The sequence below is a fragment of the Ascaphus truei genome, chromosome 5 (genome assembly GCF_040206685.1).
Source record: "Ascaphus truei isolate aAscTru1 chromosome 5, aAscTru1.hap1, whole genome shotgun sequence".
Classification (NCBI taxonomy): domain Eukaryota; kingdom Metazoa; phylum Chordata; class Amphibia; order Anura; family Ascaphidae; genus Ascaphus; species Ascaphus truei.
Window position 1 is genome coordinate 132967716 of NC_134487.1, and position 16579 is coordinate 132984294.

Here is a 16579-nt window from a genome sequence, read left to right on the forward strand (position 1 = left end):
CTCATAGTATAGTATGATTTCCTTTAGTAGGCACAAAGAATAAAAATGCACTTACAACATGTCTGTGCATCAAGAGCAGTGAACAGTATAGCTGATAGGGTCTCCGTAGTCCAGGAACTGTATGCAGGGATCCTCACGAACTCTTGCTGATGCGTCCATCAGACCGGTCCATCAGGTTGCACTCCTCCGGTATCTCGGTGGTTCCGCACCACTTGGGTGATGCGTAGCCGCATCACTACATCGTGACATCACCGCAACCAAGATGTCCGTTGCAAGAATCTCAATCATTCATCAGGACTTACAGTATAGGCAGAGTGCTCTCCACGTCAGTTCAGGGTCTATCACTTCTCTATTACCACGCCCGCGCCACACCCCCTGTCGCCGTCTCATGTCACTAACACTTTAAGCAAAAATCGCTGCTACAATGGCGATGGATGATGTCACGCCATTGCCGTAGCAAGGACTATAAGCGCGGCCTTAGTTATCCCTATTCACAGACCCAGGTGCTTTAGTGGCAAGATTGTATGACTCACTTAACTGTTCTTTAAGCCATTGAACTTACTGCATATATGTAGTAGGCGATGTTTCATCTGCTGACACGCCAAAGGATAAATCTACCGGTAACCTGGCCTCCCGTCCAAACATGAGGTAGTAAGGGGAGTACCTGGTGGCTTTGTTATGAGTACAGTTGTATGCATGTACTAAATGGTGTACATGCTGATGACACTTTCCCTTATCTACATGTAACGGGTATTCCACCCCACCCAATCGCATATATAGTGTGGGTGAGTAGAACATGCGGTGTTACCGGTGTGGTGCGTATACCTGCAGGCTCACAGGAGGTCTGAGCCTCCGCTAATGAGAGCCTGGGGTGAATCCTCTGGAACGGATCTTCTTTCAGCGCCTCCACCTATGTAGGATTCTATAGAAATGTAGAATGACCCTAACATAGGAACCCACTCAGAAACCACACACACAGTGATTATATAACTAATGACTTTACTAACAAATAATAATAACCTGTGTCCCTCTCACTAGGAGACACTAACCGTGACGTCTCGCAGGACGATTCCCCAACACTAGGTGATCCCACCCAGTGTCCCAAGAACCCCACCCAATGTCCCGTACTCCTACAGAGATAGTCAATGGGTGACTGCGCAGTCACTAAGAACCTCTAGGCCTGTTGGTGCACATGTGTTGGTATAATACCTGCCGAGCACTCCGGTGCTCGGGTCAGCAACAAGCTTCTCAAAGGATCAGTCGGGCGATGCCTCCTTCTGATCCTCCACGGCACTCCTTGTACGTGGACCGCTCAAGCGGTCCCACTCCGGAACAGTCTCTGTGGACCCCAACGTGGGTCCAACCGCTTCACGGGAACAGCAATCCTCACTGTGTCCCTACCTATCTAAGGGGCACGTGCTGCACTATAGGCCGTCCCTATAATACAGCAACCTATGGTGGCTTGGGATACTCCTATGGGCCTAAAGGGTCAGGATCTGTCCCACTCCCCTAACTACCCACATCCCTAAGCCTCACTAACTCTAACAGCCAACGTGCTGCTAAACAAGGTGCCTGCCTGTCAGACCTCACAGCACTGCCCGCTGTGACTCTAACAGCGCAGCACTCTATGCTAAGGGCAGCGTCCCTATCTTGGGCCTCCCTAAGCACTTACCCACCCAACTAGTGGGGAGTTGGAGCCTACCTGGGGTGTGGGTACCTATGTGGGGCAGGAGCTGCACTCGCTCCCCGCACCCTTCCTTCCCTCACAGCTCCCTGAATCCAGCTCTTTGTAACCTTCCTTTTCCAGCTCCCACTAATGTAAGTGGCAGGGTCCCTAACCTGAGGGCTGCCCCTGGCAACACTCACCTTACTGGGGAGCTGAGCTATCTCTGGCCCTGGGGGTACTGGCCTAGTACAGGGAGTCTCTGACTCCTGTACCCTACCTCCTTCCCTGGGCTGCTCCGGTCTCTGACTGACTAGTGTGCTCTTTTGCCCGCGAAATGTATCCACTTGCTCTCCTGGCAGTCCTGCAGCCCTATTGGCTCCTATGAAGCACCTGGTGTGCTTGGCCCTAAGCCTCATGGGAATTGTAGTCCCGTGGAGGCTGTACTTACATTGGGGCCACGTGCGCACCTTCCCTGCGCCTGTACTAACCCCTAATGGCCGCCGCAGCCTCTCACTAGCTACCCCTACTCTCGCGCGACTCTCCTGCGCTTTCCCTGCCCTCACGCAACTGTTCCCTGCCCTCGCACGATCTTCTGCGCATGCGCGACTATCTCGGGCCGCCGGGGACTCACTGCGCATGCGCGACCCGGCGCAACATGGCGGCGCCCTATTCGCCCGGCTCCGGGAGCGCCGGGAGCCCTGAGACGCGCGTGCGGCCTTGGCAACCGGCCGCACGCGTCCCCGGCAACCCCGGAGCCGGGACCTAACCGCCCTCTCCCCTGCCATCGCCGAACGGAGCCGCCATTGAACGCGGCGGCCCCCGCGATCGGCAGTCAGGTGAGGGGGGTGCTGGAATGCTGGGGAGACCTGGCTACATACAGTATAGTCTCTTAAGTGCCCAACATATTTAGCAGTGCCCTGTTAAACCTTTCCAGTTGAGGGTTACCTTGTGGGGGATATGGCATCATCCTAGATTTTCTTATCCCACATAAAGACAGTAATTATTTTATGAGACGACTTTCAAAATCTCTTTTTGATTGGACCAAAGTCTTGTCGGGTAACCCATAATGTATAAAGTACTTTACCCGTATCAATTTGGCCACTGTGTCAGGACACTTCTTAATACACTTAGCTATACACACAAACCTATTTGCAGTGAGGACCCCAGTCAAAATTCTGTAGAACCTGTTTCTAGAACATTGAATAAAGCTATATACACCTTTCTTTCTCCCTACATTGATACCACTGATCAGAAGAAACACAGAGGAGGGACAATACCTGCCTGGTTAATTCATTAAGGCTGTTAACCCCTTATAGAATTAGTAGTCCCGGAAGAGGGGCTACATACAATTAGTAGAGGCTGAGCCTGTCCCTGGTGATTTTCTCACATTATGGTCACCATATATTGCCCTAACACACTAACATGACACAAACATGCTCAATGCCCACAGGCATACTTACACATACATTAAGATACACATGTTTCTGTGCAAACACAAACAACCACATTCCCTTCTTTAGGTTATAGTGCTTTAGAGATGGTTCAATGTAATTGTAAAAATCAATTTGTGCATTAAAAGCCAAATTAATTGGCAAAAACTATTTCTTAAAAGGTTGTCTTTCTTCTTGTGTTTCAGACTCGATAATTGCTCAAGTGCTAGTAGCCATACAGTATTAGTCCTGGAATGGATAGTTGGAAGAATGAATTTACTTCAAGAACTCAAAATGAGAAGTATTATTCCAGTCTTGGAGCTCTAGTGGGAGCTCTAGTAGCGGGTTTTAGCTCAGGTATATTTGGTCTGACACTTACGTGGAGCGGTGCAGAGGAAAAAAGAGTCCCACACAAAATGTTCAAATAAAAATAAGTCTTTGTACATAAGATTAGGAAGGGAAGTGGTTGGTGTTACATTTCACTTCAATAGCAATTACAAAAGGAAAAAACAATTACACTCAACTGTTTTGTGGTTGCCCTGGCAATAGGAACGTATAGCTGGTCATCCTTCTAAACAGACCTGGTCTTTTACACATTAAACACATTGACAGTGAGAGATAGGATCTAGATGAATGTAGATAAAATGTATAATAGATTAAAAATACAAATTTTGTAATTGCAGGTTTCTTCATTGGTCCAATCATTAATTCAAATCCTAGACATATTCCCATGCTTAACCCACTGAAGTACTGTACATTGTCAGAATCTTTATTATTGCCCATTTCTCATCACCTTCTGCCCGGCGTCAGAAATAAATGGATTTTTAAAGTGGGATACGTAGGGGTTGTTTGGTTGGTGTCATATTTGGCCTTCATTGGGAAACAGAAAGCCCTATTGACAGGCAATTACTACCCCTTTCCCATTGCTGTCATCTGATTCCTGCCACCGCATAGTCTGATGTCTTATGCATTATAGATTCTGTTAATTAGATGCCAAGCATCTTGTCTTACAGTGTCTTATGACTATCTAATTGTAAATGAGACTGCCTTCCAAGATTTGCCTTACAGTGAGAATGACTTTTTTACATCGAGTGGTATTTCAATCTACCATAATTTAACTATACTGCATTTCAGGAATACGAATAGGTGAAATGACCTTCTAATGAGTGAGGCTCAATGTGTGAGTGAGATTTGACAGGCCTTTATTTTGCTTCCTTTAGTGTTACTGCTGCCAACCTACAGGCCTCAGTTCAGAGAGGTAGGATCTGGCCCGAGAGGAGTTGGCCCTCCAGTTTTTTTCCAATCCAGTCCTGCCAAAAATAATAATAACTAAAGATAATTATGTTAAACCATCCAGTGCTGCCTCTTTATTTAACTGTCCCTTGGTTCTGTATATCTCATGCAAGATGTCACGGGAGACCAGGTTTATTAACACCTTTTATACCGGGATCATATGATTGAGCAAAACAAGGAGGTAAAATAAATTGTAATTTATTCCAGGAAAAGACATACACACAATGGATCACAATATGCAATAGAAAATACACTTACTGGGGATCTTGGCTAACGAACTAAACTTTCCTAGTCCAAATGGCTACAAAATGAAGTCCGTACGAGTCCTTTCCATTGACCGGAAGGTACTCACAAAAGTCCTGGAACAATTTGGCATGCAATTCCAGCCACGATCGCTACGTTTCATTTTTAGAACTTGGCCCCTGAATAGCGGGACTTCGAAAATGTCTTGCCTTGAAATCTCTGAAGCCGGCTCGCGTTTATTTCTCCCAGAGCATCTTTGAATTTGCTGCTGATGGTTTGGCGCTTAGAATCTGAGGTCCTGATTGGCTGCAACGTTTCTTACAGGTTTTGGAGTCCCATTCACAAATCACTACAGTCAATTAGCGCGTGGGAATTTCCCTGCCAGCCTATCACCGATTTGCCGGTATACTGAAGCCGGGTGGGCACCGATTTCAATTCTGCAAAGGGGCATGCGCCAACCTTGCACCTCTGCCTCTTAGCATATTGAGCCCTCCCGCTGTCCAGGCTCTGCAAAGTCTGGGGGCTGGGCAAATGGTGGCTGGATAGCCCTTTGTGCTATCAGATTGGGGTACTTGAGTGTAACTCCAGAACTCCGCCTGCCCTATCACCTTGGCATCCCTGAGGCTTTCAAGTCTGGGACCAAGTAGACACAGTGGCACCAAGCCTGGTGGCCATCTGGTCTCTCGGAACCCAGGACTTGGATATACCACAGTTCATATACAGTGCATCAAACATATATACCTGTATTAAATGTACACTTTAATAAAATATGCTTTAACACTTGGCTAAAATAACAAAGTCTGTTCTGGTGCGAGGGATAGAATGTGAATCTTTACTTTATACTCACTAGCCTTATCCCTAACACTCTGTAAAAACCTGACCTGTTATTTTACCAAAACCTCTCATATAGCTGGAGTATCCCCTGAACCCCTATACTGGATACAGGGTGACCTGGGCATATAATGGGCATCCCACCTTTATACTAGGGACCCCGGGTATGTTGCAGGGATACATTAACCTCTTATGCCCCATTTACCTTTCTGTGCTGCTACAGAAATCCTATTGGTAAGTGGCAAAAGGTTTTCAGGGTAGGAGTTTGACCGGAGCAGTGTGCTTCAATGTATCCAAGAATTTTACCTGATTCCCGGGTACATCTTTGGGGTAGGAATGTTTACACTGTCATGCGCTCAGGCATAACGTTGGGTAAATACAACACCAGATGGTGTAGATAACTGTCAGGGAACAGCAAAACGGAGAATGGAGAGGGACCACCATGTAGTCAGGGCTCAGGGGCAGTAAGCTTACCCCTGTCAGTTCTTTCGTCCTGGGTCTCCCAGACGAAGCGTTACCACAGCGTGAAAAGCGTAGAGGAGGAGGCTGTGTTGTAGCCTGCTGTTTTTAGTGTGTGTTTTTCTAAATAAAGCCTTTTGCACTATTACCGGAGTTGGATTCAATTTTCACTGTCTGCAGTGGCATCGGATACTTCCCTCCACCTTTCTACATCTTTGGGGTATCCTGTAACTCGGGAACCCCGCTACATAGCCACAATCTGTGAAAACTTTCTCCGTCAAACCTACCCTGAAACTATCAGCCTAGCAATTCCGGCTTGCTGGCATCCCATGAAAGGTAAAAACACCAAAAATCTCAATGGTCGCATAATTTACACATAGTCACAGTAATGCATAAACGACAGCCGGGGGTCCAAGAGCTGACACTTTAGGACCCCAAAACATGGATCAGGGGTTACCAACTTGCTTAACATTTATTATTGGGGGTTACCTTGCTTAACATTTATTATTGGGGGTTACCCGCTCACCGTCACACTAGACCAGTGTTTCTTTTTAACCTTTTTTTTGTTTAAGGAACCCTATAATTATATTGTGAAATTCTGCGGAACCCCAACCCTTTCTAATAGCGCCTCTGAGATTAGATGCATTGTAAAGAACCCCAACCCTCTCTAATAGCGATTCTGAGATCAGATGCATTGTAAAGAACCCCAACCCTCTCTAATAGCGATTCTGAGATCAGATGCATTGTAAAGAACCCCAACCCTCTCTAATAGTGTGTCTGAGATTTGATGCATTGTAAGGAACCTCAACTCTCTCTAAGGGGCCTATGCAGTAAAGTCCGATAGAAAAAATCACCAGGGTTTTTAAATGGCCATTTTTGACAGCGTTGCTATCACGGTATGCAGAAAGGTCTGCATACTAGTGATAGCAACATTTGCAAAAATGGCGAGAATGATCATGTCTGTAAAAACTAGGAAATTGCGTGGCATGTTGATAAAACTTTTGCCACAGTGGGCGAGAACCTCACGAGGCAAACAATTAGTCGAGCGCCTTATTTAAGTGTTGTATTCTTTGTAACCTTTCTCTGTGTTGTTCTTAGATTGTAAGCTCTTCGGGGCAAAGATTTCCTTTCCTATTGTCTGATTTTGCTGCACTTATTGCATAATTATAATTCCCTGTACTGTATTCTTTGTGAAGCGCTGAGTATACTTTTGGCGCTATATAAATAAAGACATACAAGTGAGTGAGAGACAGACAGAGCTGGCTGTTTGGAGGATTTGGTTTTGCTGCAGTGGTTTTGAATTTTGATAGTGTTGTCTTCTGTTGTTTATTTTATTTACCAAATTTTCGTCTTGCGAAAGTGAAATTTGATTGAGAGTGTGTCATTTAATATATTTGTTGTTTATTTGTGATTGATTTAGGTATGGCTGGGAGTAGTGGGAGTAGGTGTGTGAGTGCAAGTGTGAGTCAGTGGAGTGATAGTGTGGTGACTGGTGTGTTGAGTACTGGTGGTGTGGTGAGTGCTGGTGGTGTGACTGGCGTGTGACTGGTGTGTGACTGGTGGTGGTGGTTTATTTATTTATTTATAAAATATTTTACCAGAAAGTAATACATTGAGAGTTACCTCTCGTTTTCAAGTATGTCCTGGGCACAGAGTAAAACAAATAATACATGGTTACAAATACAGTTACATAAATGAACAAGGTATACATTTATATACAAGACATTGCATGCACAGTTAAAGAAAATATATATTATGAGCGTATGAAACAGTTACAGACCAGATTAAAGTGTGAGACAGCCTTAGATTTGAAAGAACTTAAGCTGGTGGTGGATATGAGAGTCTCTGGTAGGTTGTTCCAGTTTTGGGGTGCACGGAAGGAGAAGGAGGAACGTCCGGATACTTTGTTGAGTCTTGGGACCATGAATAGTCTTTTGGAGTCTGATCTCAGGTGATAGGTACTGCATGTGGTAGGGGTGAGGAGCTTGTTCAGGTAGCTGGGTAGCTTGCCCAGAAAGTATTTGAGGGTGAGACAGGAAAGGTGAACTTTGCGCCTAGACTCTAGTGATGACCAATCTAGTTCTTTGAGCATTTCGCAGTGATGTGTGTTGTAGTTGCATTGGAGAACAAAACGACAAATTGAATTGTAGAGGGTGTCAAGTTTGCTAAGGTGGGTTTGAGGAGCCGAGCCATATACTATGTCTCCATAGTCAATAATTGGCATTAGCATCTGCTGTGCAATACGCTTTCTGACCAGGAGACTTAGGGAGGATTTGTTCCTGTAAAGTACCCCTAGTTTGGCATAGGTCTTGGTTGTCAGGGTATCAATGTGCATCCCGAATGTTAAGTGGGAGTCAAACCATAAGCCCAGGTATTTAAAACTAGTGACAGGTGTTAGGGTGGTGGTAGCGTTGGTTCTAATCAGGAGCTCAGTCACTGGAAGCTTTACAAATTTAGTCTTGGTCCCAAATACCATTGTTACAGTCTTGTCAGTGTTTAAAAACAGTTTGTTTTGGGAAATCCAGTTTTCGAGTCTCAAAAAGTCAGACTGAAGTATGTGTTGAAGGTCAGAGAGGCTATGGCTGTGTGCATACAGGATTGTGTCATCTGCATACAAGTGTATTGAGGCTTCCTTACAAGCTGTGGGAAGATCATTAATGAACACTGAGAAGAGTAGGGGCCCCAGAACAGAGCCTTGCGGGACACCACAAGTGATATCCAGGGGGTTGGAGTTAGAGCCTGAGATGGACACATGTTGGGATCTTCCTGATAGGTAGGACTGAAACCAGTTTAAAGCATGTTTCCCTATTCCAGAGCTCTGGAGTTTGTTAAGCAGGATAGCATGATCAACTGTGTCAAAAGCCTTTGCAAAATCTAGGAATACTGCACCAGTGAGTTGTCCCCGTTCCATTCCACACTGGATTTCATTGCAAACTTTTAGCAGGGTAGTTATGGTGGAGTGTTTGGGACGAAACCCAGACTGGAATTGGCTAGGGAAATTTGTCTTGGTGTAGAAATCGCTTAATTGGGAGTGGACACATTTTGGTGGTGGTGGTGGTGGTGGGGTGAGTGCTGGTGAGAGTCTCATTCAGTCTCTTCCATTAGAAGAAGGGGAGGGCAGTCAGCAGCAGGAGACCTCAGTGGTTGCATCTGCACGCTTCAATGATGAGGAAAACAGAGTCCTTGTAACTAGTATTTTGCAGCATTATGACCTCATGTATGGTCACTTGGTAGGTAAGAAATTAATTAACAAGGACCTTTCCAATAATAATTGCCATGTATGACCTACCATTTCTGCATTCACACAGAACTGACATTTAAATGTAAATGTCATAGTATATATATATATATATATATATATATATATATATATATATATACGGAGGAAAAGCATGCAGCAGAGGGACGAGTTGCCTAGCAACTCTGTGGCCTTAAATATACAGGCAGCATACAACTAACCAGCAACCCTTTAATAAAGTCGCAGTTACGTGACGAAACGCGCCAGGGAGCAGCATTACGTCACCGAGCATGCACATGACGGGCTGCATCGAGCGCAGATCAACATTGCGGCCAGCTGGTGTAGGAGACACCATTCTACCTCCACAAACTTAGTTTTGCCTGTCGGAACGAGCTTCTGGAGTCTTGCATCTGATACCATCTGTCTGCAGTGTCCAGTGAGAGTGGGACTGCTGAAGCTGTATGCTGACTGACCAGATTGGCGGTGATTTTATCACACATTGCCTTTTATTCACCTACCTTTGTGAGTGAATTTTCACCCCCCTCCCCATCCCCCCCTCCTCCTTTCCAATAAATGTACACTTTTACGCTATGGGGCGTGCGCTCTCTCTTCTCTTTTTCCCATAGGTAATCCTTGGATGTGGTTCATCCAATTTGAGAGCTGCCGGAGACTCCCACACCAGAATTCTTTGTTCACTATTGATGGACTTCATTTGAAAAAGGACTGGTTTATTACTTCTTTCCATTTTTTCACTGTTTATTATATACTGATGTGTTATATTATTTATTCACGTATTGAGCACATAGGATATTATTAATATATTATTACAAAAAATCCATTTAGGTCATTATCACTTTATATATCCTTGATATCCCTTAATTTGTATATGTAGCCCCGATCCCTTGGTCTCCCAGTACCCCCCCCCTCCTTGCGCCTTCGTTGCGGTCGCGGGTGTCGTTGTAGACGACGGACCTGCCGGATGGCAATCGGGAGGCTCCGCGGCGCACCCGGTTAGCAGGGGCCACCATCTTCAAGTGCGCACGCATGCGTAGCAAGCAGAGAGGCAAGTCAGGGCTTTGCGCATGCGCAATAGGGCAGAGAAAGCGGCGGCCATGACATATAGGTTCCGCAATGGGGGACTACATTTTCCAGCTGCCATGGGGGCTGAGTCACCTGATCCCCGCCCCCGCAAATGTGTGTGTGAGGATTCCCTGCAGCAGGGATAGATACTTTTTGCGCGCTGAGCCCACGTTAGTTGGAGCTGGGTGAGTGAGGGTGTGTGTGCAGGGAGCAGTAGCCCCTGGCACTAGGCCTAGTTACCACCCTAGGCCCCAGATAACTATAATCCTTGCCCCCAGCTTGTGCTTACTTCAGGGACAGGTCTTAAGTTAGGAATCTGCCCCTTTAGCTGTTTGATAAGACCAATTAACCGCTCATTTGCTGTGCTGCCTGATCACTGGGTCTGGGATCAGACCCCTCTCTAGACAGAAACAATCTTCACGGAGGACCTCGCCATGCAGTGACTGCGTCCTGTGGACTGGAGACGGACCAGCCCCAAGGTATAGACGGTACGGTGTATAGTGATATTATCCATGCCGGAATTCACCCCACGCGTAGGCGGACGGCACGTCGGATCAGGCGGATCCCATTCTGTTATCCTGCTGTACCCAGGTGCCGGAACCCCCGGCAGGTACCTATAGTAGTGCTCTAAAACTCCACGGGATAGCGCTATCTCCAACACTTTGGGTGGGCTTGGACATAAGGGACATCACGGAATTGGTGCCCAGCACCCAGGTACTTTGGGGACACCTATGTTGATATGGTGGGTGGTGAACTGCTATACATATAGTTATATGCATATTACTGTTTTGTACAGAGTACCAAGGTTATTTGCTATAGTAAAACGGTTGCTAGCAAATATTGTGTGCGTGCATTATTATTATTGTTCCTGTAAGAGGACTCTCTCTCTGACTCTCTGACACTCACTCTCTCTCTCTCTGACTCTCTGACACTCACTCTCTCTCTCTGACTGACTGACTCTGACCTCTCTCCTCTCTCCACGAACATTACGCATGCGCTAAACGACAAACACGATAATGCCTACAATTTTAACATTATGCCCATACAGTATGTATTTTGAAAGCTGCATAAAAAAATCGGAAGATTTGTCACAAGTAGATATGTTATAATTATCAATATGTGCATATATACAATGTGCACAAATAAAAATTCAGCGGTTAATGTAAAGTCATCATCTCATAATATCGATCTTGCGTCCTTACGTGACATGGGTACGTGATCCTTTCACAATGTAGACTTGTCACTGTAAGAAGATGCATGAATAGGCCCTTTTTACGTGCACGCGCAAGATAGCTTGCACACGGACAATATGATGTCCACTTTGAGAGACGCTGATACACACATAAATAGGAGCATCATTTTTCAATAAAAATGATAATATAAATAAGTTGTAAGTGACTATATATATATATATATATATATATATATATATATATATATTCGTACTGCATTTACATATTCAATATAACTCAAATTATATTGTAGTGCAGAAATGTGTAGTAAAAATGATTAATTATTGTGCCAAATAATTATTTTAGGTTTATTCTCTATATAACTAGTGAAATACCGCTCACCATAATAATATATAGTTTATTATAAAGTATCAGCTGGTGCAAAGGGGATAAGGATAACAGACATACATATATAAGGAGACAAAGAGTACTCCTAAAAAGATCCCCATTCACTGCACAACAAAGCCAAAATGAATCATCAGGTATAATAACCCACTAGAAATGTAGTATAGGCTATAAGGGTACAATTAAGTAACCGCCCCTGCACTGTGGGAGGACAATTACCACTAAAATGCCCATAGGCACAAAATAATAAATTGTTTAATATTAATCAAAGATCGGCGCAGTAACACATACTCAAAACAACCATAAAACCAATTAAAACTTATATCATGGGTGATGAAGGGTATAGGGATATCTATGGTTAAATCCCAAATATTTTAATATATCCCCTAACCGAATCCTGATCTATAGTGTGAGACAGAAATAAATAAATAAGTAAGTAAGGGTTAATAAACGTATAGCACTAAACCCTCATGTCTCAGGGTAGGGTGCTGGTATAGGTAATACTGATCAATGAATGCTGTAAATGCTCTAATAAATGTCAGTAGCCAGACAGTATACCAACAGCGTGTGGTACAATGCATCCAAAGTGGTATATATGGATCAATATCAGATCCTAGTATATAGTATATAACCAATAAGTATTTCAATGTCACATAATCGATACATCATAGGCACACAATGTGCATTCAGATACCAGAGTACAGAGATGATCAGCGATGCAAGCATTCAGTGTAAAGGCATAAATAATCTGTATTATTCAGTCCCAGCATGACCCACCCCACTACCAGCGCTCAGGAACAATCTCACCCGTGACTCCTCCTACACGACGTCATGCCGACGTACGTTTCGCGCATAAGGGGCGGGCGCTTTCTGAAGGTGGGAGGTAATGGAAGGAGCAGCGCTGCCCTCTTATATACCCGCATGCCGTGCGCTCACTTCAAGGTACCACTGCCCTACTGGATTGTAGTGACAAATAGCGAAATTATGCATAAACTTAAATAAAGAAAATGGGAGAAAATAAAATTGTGTATTGTGTCACTGCTATATCCTAGGTGCATAGTGTATACACCGCAGTATTTATCCTCAGTGATACTTCACAATTTCAGATTGGATGATCCCAAATCTGTTGGTCTCAAATTTAACCAAAAGTTTCATCAGATCAGCTGAACATTTTAATAGTATTTGTTCCCATTGTGTATGGAATGATTCATCACTAATCTGATGTGAGGGGGCTAGGTTTATTCTCTTTCAGATATTAACTTGGAACATGGACATTACGAAAAGATGATTAGACGTGTCTCAAAGAACAGCTTGAAAACAACCTTACATTATGGATTCATACACTGTATAGCTGATTGATACAGTGAAATTTAGATAATCTTGGTAATTATATTGTTACAATCATACATTATTTTACTTTTAACGTATATTACTAATATCTACTCATAGTGATAGTCAATAGTCATAGCGTACATATCCATTAGGAAAAATAGTTAACGCTTGATTTTATGAAAAATATATGTAGTCAGTCATATGTGTAACATGCATTGAGTATGTATATTCATGATATTAGTTATGTACTTGTCCTTTTATATTTCACATTTTTCACCAAAAACTCATTAACACATTTTATATTGAAATGCATTATTTGTAATTTTTAACATAGATTTGTGTGTGTTGATTTAATTTTTTATATGTTTTGTAGTTGTATGAAATATGTGTAAGTGTAGTTAAACTAAACACATTGGTAATAATTTTATAACCATTTTATTATGTGCAAATTACTAAACAAAAAATTATCATAACAATTTGCTTAAAATTATAATTGTATACATGAATGATGAATTGAAAATTACATCACATGGTTTAAAGCATAATACATTGTATAAGACAATGAAAAATAAGACATACAGCATAATATATATAAAAAATTATACCTGTTACAAAATTAACATGATTACTTTGTTACGCAACATATCGTAACATTAAGATTATGATACTATTAGAAATATATTATTGTTTATAAATTGTAACACAAATTACACTTTGTAAAATGTACACATATATAATTTGCATGTACTTACAATATAATTGAGAAAATGTCAAACTCACCGATTGGACATTGCAAAGTGTATGTTATATCAAAGATGTTGGTTAACATGATGTAAAACAGCATTCAATGTTTGTGTGAAAATTTAAAAGACGTGTTGAATAAATAAGACAATTATTAATAAAAGGGTTACCAAAAATTCCATATCTTGACATGTTAGTAACGTCTTGCATACAGTGTGGTGTGTACTGTTGCACATGCGCGATTAGTCGAGCTCATGGTGGATGCTTCGGCCGCGGGCTTCCGTGCGCTCCTCTGCCAGATTGGGGATGTGGCAGGGGCGTGGCTAACGCATAATGGATCTTGTTCGCAAGTAGGGACGATGCAGCTCATGTGACGCCACTGTAGGTCGAATTTTAATTTTCGGTGGTGTTGTAAAAATGTTGCCGCGACAGCGTTGTACTTTGCCATAAGGATTGGTTTATATTTTGGACATTTTAATACAATAACATGAAAGCATGCTTAATGTGCACCGTGAGCTCGCCATACAGAGATGTTAATTTGCGCATGTGCATGAGTGTGTGTCAAGCTGCTCATGCATGCGTGTAATACAATGGCAGAGATACAAATGCAACACTGTGAACTCCCCCCCCCCTCCTTACAGCACAGACACACAACAATTACGGTCTGTAGCAACGCCGCTGTAATTAAAGTTTCAATGTTAATAAAATTAGATTATTTGAAGAATACCTTTAAGTGTGTATGACCGTGTTCATCATCATATGAGCAATATTAATTGGAACATCCTTTGCGGTTACGAGGAATACCTGCATTTATTATATTGAAGGTACATAAATAAAAATAATTGCGTTTTATTTAGACTGTATATTCATTATACATACATATTAATGATCTAGGGTTACAATATAAGATGCTACATTCTTGAATAGATATACTGTAGTAGATTTTTTAAGACATGCATTTTGTAAGCTGAGTTCACATAGAATTTTTTTTCTATTTTATTACTTTAATTAAATAAACAGAACATTTTAGTTTAGCCTACCAAAATGTATAATACTTCCTTTTGTAAATGCACAACATTCACCCATCAAGCACACATTAATGATACATTTGTCCATGGTTATAACAAAGGCAGATGGGCACATACACACAGAAGAACTTGTTCACACAACATGTGTTCAGCCATCAGTATCCTATGAAGTTAAAACATTTGTACTTAAATAAAAATATGCACGTATGATAGTTTAGATTCATATAACAACATACATTATTGCTTACCTGAGAAATAGGTGACGATTACATTCCCACGTGTCTCTATCCCACTCCCTGTCTGCTCCTGATCCCCTGCATCATGGACAGAAGGGTCCTCCTTGAGACCCTCCGGTATGTTGCTCGGAAGATTGTGATGCAGTGCAATATTGTTCAGAATGCAGAATACAGATCACTATGTCAGAAACCTTTTTTTGGCTTGTACTGTAGGGCACCATCAGATCTATCAAGACATCTGAACCGACTTTTAAACAGTCCAAATGTCTGCTCATGTTTGCTCTGTATTGCAAGATAGCCATATATAAACGTTTTAAAGGTGCAGTAAAAATAATATCCTAAATGTGTGTAAATATGAATAATTTATGTATGTGTTTAAAAAATCAAAATACCATTAAACAAATTAATCAGGCCATAAATTATTATATAACTGTAAAAGTATAGCAATGTATAAAACATTATTTAAGTGACAGCCCCCTCTTCGTCTTATTGGTTCTGCCTTTTGATACCCGGCCTTTCTCTATCAGTGCACAAATTGTATAGATTAACTGCCCACTCATATTATATTTATGGACATTTCCCCAAATGCATATTTAATACCCACACATTTTAAATCATATTAAGCGATCAATTACTGGATAAATGATCGATGTATAACATAACTAAGCACTTGTCGTTGTACATATTGTATTGATGCACATATTTAATGTTAGAAATGTGAATATTGTTTCAATAAACATCACATTGATCTGCAGCTTTAACAGATGTAAATAAGTATAGTGACTGTGAAATGGTGTGACGGATTATATACTGTACGTTTACACTTTTAAGAATCATGTCTAACCTATTTAATAAATTCACAGATTCCAGGGGGAGCATAGAGGGAAAAACACAAACGCACAGAAAATCTAAGTGCAGGAGAAATACAAAGTGAAACAAATGTCAGCTCCAATCTTGGCTCTTGTGAAAGGCCTACTTACAAACTGTAAGAATATCAACAGCAGTGTGTAATCAAGGCTTTAGGCAGTCTATCCAAGGTGAGTGTCAGCTCAGCACGGATTGAGGGAGAAGCAGCTCCAGTACTAATGAAGATGTAGCCCCAATATAGAGAGAGGAAAAAGGGTCCTGCAGCAACCATAAGATCTCTGTCTCCAGCCTTTACTCCATCGCGTCTCCTTCTCCTGACGAAGGTAATGGTATCACGTTGCGAAACCGGTTGAGTGTGAGTCCTTTCACCATACAGAGCATTCTTGGAGATGTGCCGCAGGCCGCGAGGTTGCTACCTGAAAACCGTAGCTGATGTAAGACACCCAGACCCGCGGAGACGCGATGGAGTAAAGGCTGGAGACAGAGATCTTATGGTGTGATGGGCAGGGTGGATGGGATGGGATGTGAAGGGGGGGGGGGTGATGTGCAGGCAGGGGG